A 7303-nucleotide genomic window follows, 5' to 3' on the forward strand; every position below is an offset into this window, starting at 1 on the left:
AGGATGGATCTTGCCATCAGCATTGACAACAGTGTGATGTGGTCTAAACACGGTCACTTTTGAACACGGTCACTTTTGAGAGCTATAGAGGATGCTCTTAATAATTACTCTGGGTCCTCAGGTGCAAACTGGACTTCCCCAGGAAAACTGGGAGGGATGTTTATCCTGCTAATAACCCATTCTTTTGGTAGGTGTTTTCCTGCTTTTGGCTTGGAATATATGTAATACCAATATATGCATAGAGCCAAAAAAAAGTATGGCATAACATAGTATTGAAAAATTCGATGGTTAATTAAAAAAATTTTTTTTTAACTCCCGTTACTTGAGATCCTATAGACACCTTATAGAGAGATATCTTTCTTAATATCCCAGAGTTTAAAACAATCTTTTCTCTTTCTCTTCTCTCTCTTTTCTCCCTGCTTTGTGCTAGAATTGTATATGTTCCCATCTTCATTCCTTATTAGATAAACCACATCTTTAAAAAAAATCTTTAAATCTATGAGAAGTACTAACTAGGATGTGATTTTGATAAACATAAAAAGTAAAAAGACAAATCTGAGTACATAATGATTCAGGAGTAAGAAATCTCATTTGTGTTGATCTTAAGGAGTAAAAAAAAGCATTTTAAAATGCTTTCCTTTCTGATGAACCTGTGAAAGCCAATTTCTGTTAAACGAGTTTACATCTAAATTTTAGTTCTGTTGACAGTTAACTCAAAGGCCTTTTATCTATGCTTAATGTCACCAGCTATATCCTGCCATCGATCTAAGGGAAAAACTCCCTATTGAAATCAATGGGGAATTCTATGTAAAAATCAATGGCAGGATATGGCCTGTAAGAATAGTGGTTACTGTAAGCATTCGGCTGTGAGGCCACCATAAATGATAGCCCTTTAGGGTAACTCTTTAAACCAAGTACAAAAACCACAATGAAAAAAAAATTCTATTTTTCAGAAGGTGAGAACATGGGAGGAAGGAAATGGCACGTTTGTACAGGACAATCTGTCATGTTCCCACAGTTTTTCAGCAGCTCTGCATTGTCTTTTCAAGTTTCTCAAAGAAAAACGTATGGAAAAACACAAAAATGCCTTTAAAAAACAAAGTCTACGTTCTCTGAATGCAACATAAGTGCATAGTGCCCTACAGAATGATCCGAATCAGCTCACTGAGCAGACCAGCTGCTGCTCCACATCCACACAGTAGCCTCTAGCTCACATGGATTCACTCAGGTGGCAAAGACGTAACCAGCATATCAAAGATGAGAGGAAGAAGGAATCAAAGTTGAGAGGACACATTTATTCTTAATACTAAAAGACCTTGTGTTTTCCAGGTGGTAAAAATACCTGAAAATTAAATTCTGGAATAGTTTGTGGAAAAACATAGACCATAGTGAGTGAACTATAATAAAATTTCCATTTCTCTTCGGTTATTTTGGTAAAAATGACCCCCTGAAGGCATATGAATATCTCCCGTAGAAACTAAAAAGAAAAAAAAAAAAAAGAGAGAGAGAGAGAAAACCAAAAGACAGCTGCCATCAAGCCAATTTAGGCTCATGGTGACCCCATGTGTGTCAGAGTAGAGCTGTGCTCCATAGGGTTTTCAATGGCTGATTTTTCAGAAGTAGATTTGTCAAACCTTTTTTCCTAGATTCCTCCAGGTGGGCTCGAGTTTCCAACCTTTCATTCAGCAACCAAGCATGTTAACTGCACCACCTAGGGTCTCCCTTGTAGAAACTAGAATATAAACTGAAAAACCAAGCCCATTGCCATCGAGTTGATCACAACTCATAGTGACCCTATAGGACAGAGTAGAACTGCCACCTAGGGTTTCCAAGGCTGCAAATCTTTATGGAAGCACACTGCCACATCTTCCTCCTTTGGAACAGCTTGTGGTTTCCAACCACCAATCTTGCCTTTAGCAGCCAAGTGCTTAACCACTGTACCACTAGGGTTCCTATTAGTATCCACCCACAATTAGACGTTTTAACTGAGGATCCACCCATATAATGTTCTCATGGTATTTCTGGAGATAAGAAAGACAGGGGGTGACTGGGCCATGGTTGCATGTTGTCCCTCCTTCTCAGAGGTAGTCCACGAGCATACGCATTGTATTGCCAGTCTGCATGTGCCAGGTACTGATAATGTCAAGCCCTAGGGACTTTGAGGGGTTGAATTCCCTGCCTACTAAAGCTTTGATTCAATTCTCTGGGGTAGAAGGTGGTCCTGGTCCTTCCTTCTTTATGAACATTGGTCTTGACTCTTTTTTTTCACACTATATGTAGAATTATACTCTATTGAATAAAAAGGAAAAAGGAAAGTCCTTTTCTCTTGAGTATCATGTCCTTTCCCAAAGAGGTAGCCTGAATTTAGAAGGGGTCCCTGAGGCAGAAGTGTTTGAGTTTAAAACGTAAATATTAGGGCATGAACATTAAAAAATAATTAGCTAATACCACTACAATGTGTGCTTAAAAAGTAAACATGTTTTTTGTATATCTAAAAAGGGTAATACAAAGAAATACAGCTTTATATATAAAGTCTGTGAGGGAAAATGGTAGAAAGGCATTGTAATTAAAACAATGGCCAAAAGAAAGCAAAGTCAGGAAACGGTACAAGGTGAAAAACTCTCAAAAGGAGAGCAGAGTTTTGAAAGGGTAGAAGTTGGAGCAGGTGAAGTTGCAAGATGCAGGATTCAAGAATTCTGGCTGAATGGAAAAATTTTTTCGACGACCAGAGAAAATCTCTAGAATTTAAGGGAAATAAAGACAAGTGGCATCAGGTGATAAATGGTTTAGTTATTTTAACCTGAAATTATCAAACTGAATACACAAAATTGTCAAGTCTGTCTCAATTACGTACAGTTAGCCTCTCTTTCCCCCAGTTCTTCATATATGTGAGTTAAGTATTATTCAACAATCAGTGTCAGACACACACACACACATACTCTTCTGTGGAAGTCAGGGAGAAAGTGGATAGGACTCTAGAAAATATCTGTCTTTTGTACTTCTTAAGAGAAAACAGAAACTAAGGAACCCAAAAGTCAGTACCAAACAGCAAGGAAGAAGGACCACATCTCCCCATTTCTTTCCATTCTTTGTCTCTAATTTTATCTCATCATCCACTCTGCAACAATCCGAATGTTTATTATGTTCCAGACATAATGGGAGGCACTGGGATTATAGATAGGAAAGGTCACCACTGCCCTCAAGGAGCCCACAGCCTGACAAATAAGCAATAAAACCACGCTGAAGGTACCCCTTGTGAAATAAGTGCTTCGAGAATACAAGAAGAGTCACCTAAGCTAGCCTTTGTAAGAAACAGTACCAGGGAATAACAATTACAGTGAAAATTTAGAGGGCAAATAAAGTTTAGCCTGATAGAGAAGGGGCATTTTAAAGAGCTATTTAAGAGAGAGGATTAGTAAGACTTGTTGATCAAGAGACATGAAGAGTGAAGGAGAGGGAAGATCTAGGATGCTTCAGAAGAAAAAGCTTTAACAAACTGAGGATGTGAAAGATCATGGTGTGTCTAAGGAATTAGCAGTTTATGGGTTCCTGGGACTTTGTTTTTGAAAAGGAAAGTGATTAGAAAGAAGGCTGGGTAGGTAGGCAGGAGCCAGATGGTGAAAAGTTTTGAATGCCAATCTAAAGGCAATAGAAAGTCATTCAAATATGCTAAGGAGAGATGTAACATGATCTGATTTCCATTACTTATGTTATTCTATAGGAGATAAAGGGAAATCTTTTGAAAGAAAGAAATTTAAGAAAACATTATAATTGATTCAGTGGGAAGTTATAAGGTCCAGTATCACGAATGACTGGTTTCTGGCTTGGATAACTGGGATGGAGGGTTCTTATTGCAGCCAGGACCCCAAGGAAGCAGGAAAGAGTGCTCTTTCAAAGCTCGGTGATTAGCTTTCAAAAGGTAGAGGGACCCAAGAGAAGGAAATAAGAAGAGTGCACACTGTGACAGATACATTTCCAGGATATTAGAAGTTCAGGAATACATGCCTGGTGGCCTCTATTTTTTTTCTGTAATTGGAGGAACTGAGTTAAGTGAAAAGAGTGAAGGGGCAGATGGGGCTGTAGATGCTGTTATTGTGGAGAGGTACCAATTTCCCTTGATACTGTAATAATAGCACATGGGATGGGGATGGGTATAGGTGGGAAACAGATGGCTGGGCTGATTATGAAGGGGTACACTGAATTCCTCAGCAAGGTACCTCTTCACTCTGCCCCCATGGCACCTGGTTCATATCTCATCGGATTGAAATGGATTTTTTTCCCCACTAGATGGTGAGACCCCTGAAAGTGGCCAGGGTAGTTCTTCATCTTTGTATCCTCCCTGCTTACTACTTCTCCTAGCATTAGTAAATCCTTAAAAGTTTGCTGAATGGTTGGCTATGTTAATATGCAGGAATTTAGAGAGATAACAGCAATATTAGGAGGTGCTATAGTGCTGAAATATTCTAAATGATTGTTAAAAAGATCAGGTTTTGTCATGACAATATAATTCTGAAGTATGTTGTTGCATGCTGTCAAGTTGATTCCAACTCATAGAGACCCTATATGATGGAGTAGAACTGCCCAACAGGGCTTTCTAGACTGTAATCTTTATGGGAACAGATTGCCAGGTCTTTCCTCTCATGGAGGATTTGAACCACCAACCCATTTATTAGCAGCCAAACACCAGAACCAAAGTATAAAACCAAAAACCAAACCCATTTCCATCGAGTCAATTCAGACTCATAGACTGAAGTATATATAGCCCGTTGCTGTCTACTCAATTCTGACTCATAGCAACCCTGTAGGGAAGAGTAGTACTGCCCCATAGAGTTTCCAAGGAATACTTGGTGGATTCAAACTGCTGACCTTCTAATTAGCAGCCATAGCACTTAACCACTACGCCACCAGGGTATATATAGTAGAGGTTGAATTCAAGTTAATTATGAGTTGTTATCTACTTATCATTTCATGAGGCACTGAATTGACTTGGCATGGAGAGGTAGGCTGTGAACCAGATTCTCACAGATTTGATGTAATCAAATTAGAGTCAACTCAGCATGTATTTGTTGAGTACTTATTATGTCAGTACCAGGACCAGTACCAGTACCAGTAGCAGTTAATGTGGAGCCAATTCTGACTCATCATGACCCCATATGTGTCAGATAAGAATTTGTGCTACAGGTAGGTGGGGCTAAGACGTCAGAGTAGTCAGATGCTTTCTGTGGTCCCTCTTACAACAAAGACCCAACAAAACAAATGAATCAAGTGTATATGACAATCAAGGAGCTCTGAATATCAAAAGCAAAGTTGAGGAGTTGGACTGAGTAGCCAGGGAAGGGAGAGACCGTTCAGAAGCAGCAAGGAGTTGCCAGACCTGACCCAGCAGCAACCAGCACCCTGCAGGCCGGATCAGCTTAAGTGCATAGTAAAGCAAGTAGTGGTGCTTGAGAGGCGTTTTCCACACAGGGAGAGACCAAGCAGCAGAGAATCTGCTCAAGCCTCCAGAACTTGTGAAAAGTGGCTCTCAATCAGCAAAAGACAAGTACATGCATGTAACCTACCACGCGGATGAAAAACACTCCTTTGGGAAAAACCTCTCTCCCATTTACCTGACGCTCTCTGCTCTGCACAGCGTCCTGCACCACCTTCAGAGATTGCTACATCCTCTGGGCTGGAAGTAGGATCTGTCAAGAGCCCTGAGCCATTCTCCCAGCCTTGGAGAGGGAACAAATTAACAAACAGGGAAAAAGTCTGTGAGCTCCCCTAAGCCAGGAACTCAGGGCAGGCACACCTCCTGTCCATGGACTTTGAATGCCTTTCACCCTTGCATAGACCTGTGTGGGTCCATTTCAACAGTTTAGGCCATCATTAACACAGTACAACAGGGCATATACCTGAAGACTAACTTCAACTGTATCAGCAGTATGGTGGAGTGGCAGGTTTGTGACATTTAAAACCACTCTACCTATTAAGCAGTGTCCTTACCTACCCACATCAGGGGCCTGAGGACTGGTGGCTCCACCCATGCCAAATAGCCACCTGTGACAGGAGTCCAAGAATAAATGGTGCCTCCTATACAGCTAATGGCATTGGGTGCCCATTGTCTGGCTGCAAAACCCACCCACCTATGTGCTCTAGGGGACAAGGACATGCTTCCCTCCCAGACACGCAGGGGAGGCTGTCAGCCCCCTGCCTTACTCAGTGCACCACCCCCTACTACAGCCAGATTCTTGTGCCTACACCAATCACCCCTGCCCATCTAGGACTGCAGGTGAGAGTCTGTACCACACACTTGGTGACCAACTACCTGGACACCTGAGCTGAATCCACACAAGACAAGTAAACAGACTTCTGGGCTCACATACCTAATAAAAGATCTAACCACTTGTTGACAGGATGTTGGAGTTTCAAAGGCTCCAATAATCAAACTAGCTTACACAAGCGGCCTTTTTGGGCATATCAAAACAAAACAAAATAAGAAGCTAGGACACAGTAAGCAAACATAAAATAAATAAATATAATAACTTACTGATGGCTTGGAGACAACAGTCAGCATCAAATCACATAAAGAGGCAGACCACGATGGCTTCAGCAACTCCCAAAACAAAGAATCAAGAATTCTTCCGGAGGTGGACAATTTCATGGAATTACCAGAGGTAGAATACAAAAGATTAATATACAGAGCTTTTCAAGAGATCAGGAAGGAGATCAGGCAAAAGGAAGAGCAAGCCAAGGTACACACAGATTAAGCAATAGAGGAACTTAAGAAGATTATAGAAGAGCATAATGACAAATTTAACAGGTTGAAAAAAACCGTAGAGAGAAAGCAAACAGGAATCCAGAAGAGTAATAATAAAATTTCAGAATTAGACAACTCAATAGGAAGTTATAGGAGCAGTCTTGATAAAAAGGAAGTCTGAGTTAGTGAAATTGAAGATAAAGCACTTGACACCAACTTATTTGAGGAAAAATCAGATAAAAGAATTTTAAAAAATGAAGAAACTATAATAATTATGTTAGACTCTATCAAGAGGTATACCCTACAAGTGATTGGAGTACCAGAACAAAGCGGGGCGGGGGGCGGGGGAGGGAGCAGAAAATACAGAAAGAACTGTTGAGGATTTGTTGGCAGAAAACTTCCCTGATATCATGAAAGAGGAGAAGATATCTATGCAAGATATCCATCGAACTCCACATAAGGTAGATCCCAAAAGAAAATCACCAAGATATATTATAATCAAACTTGCCAAAACCAAAGATAAAGACAGAATTTTATGATGGGCTAGGGATAAATGACAAGTCA

This window comes from Loxodonta africana, chromosome 4 (genome assembly GCF_030014295.1).
Source record: "Loxodonta africana isolate mLoxAfr1 chromosome 4, mLoxAfr1.hap2, whole genome shotgun sequence".
In the NCBI taxonomy this organism is placed as follows: domain Eukaryota; kingdom Metazoa; phylum Chordata; class Mammalia; order Proboscidea; family Elephantidae; genus Loxodonta; species Loxodonta africana.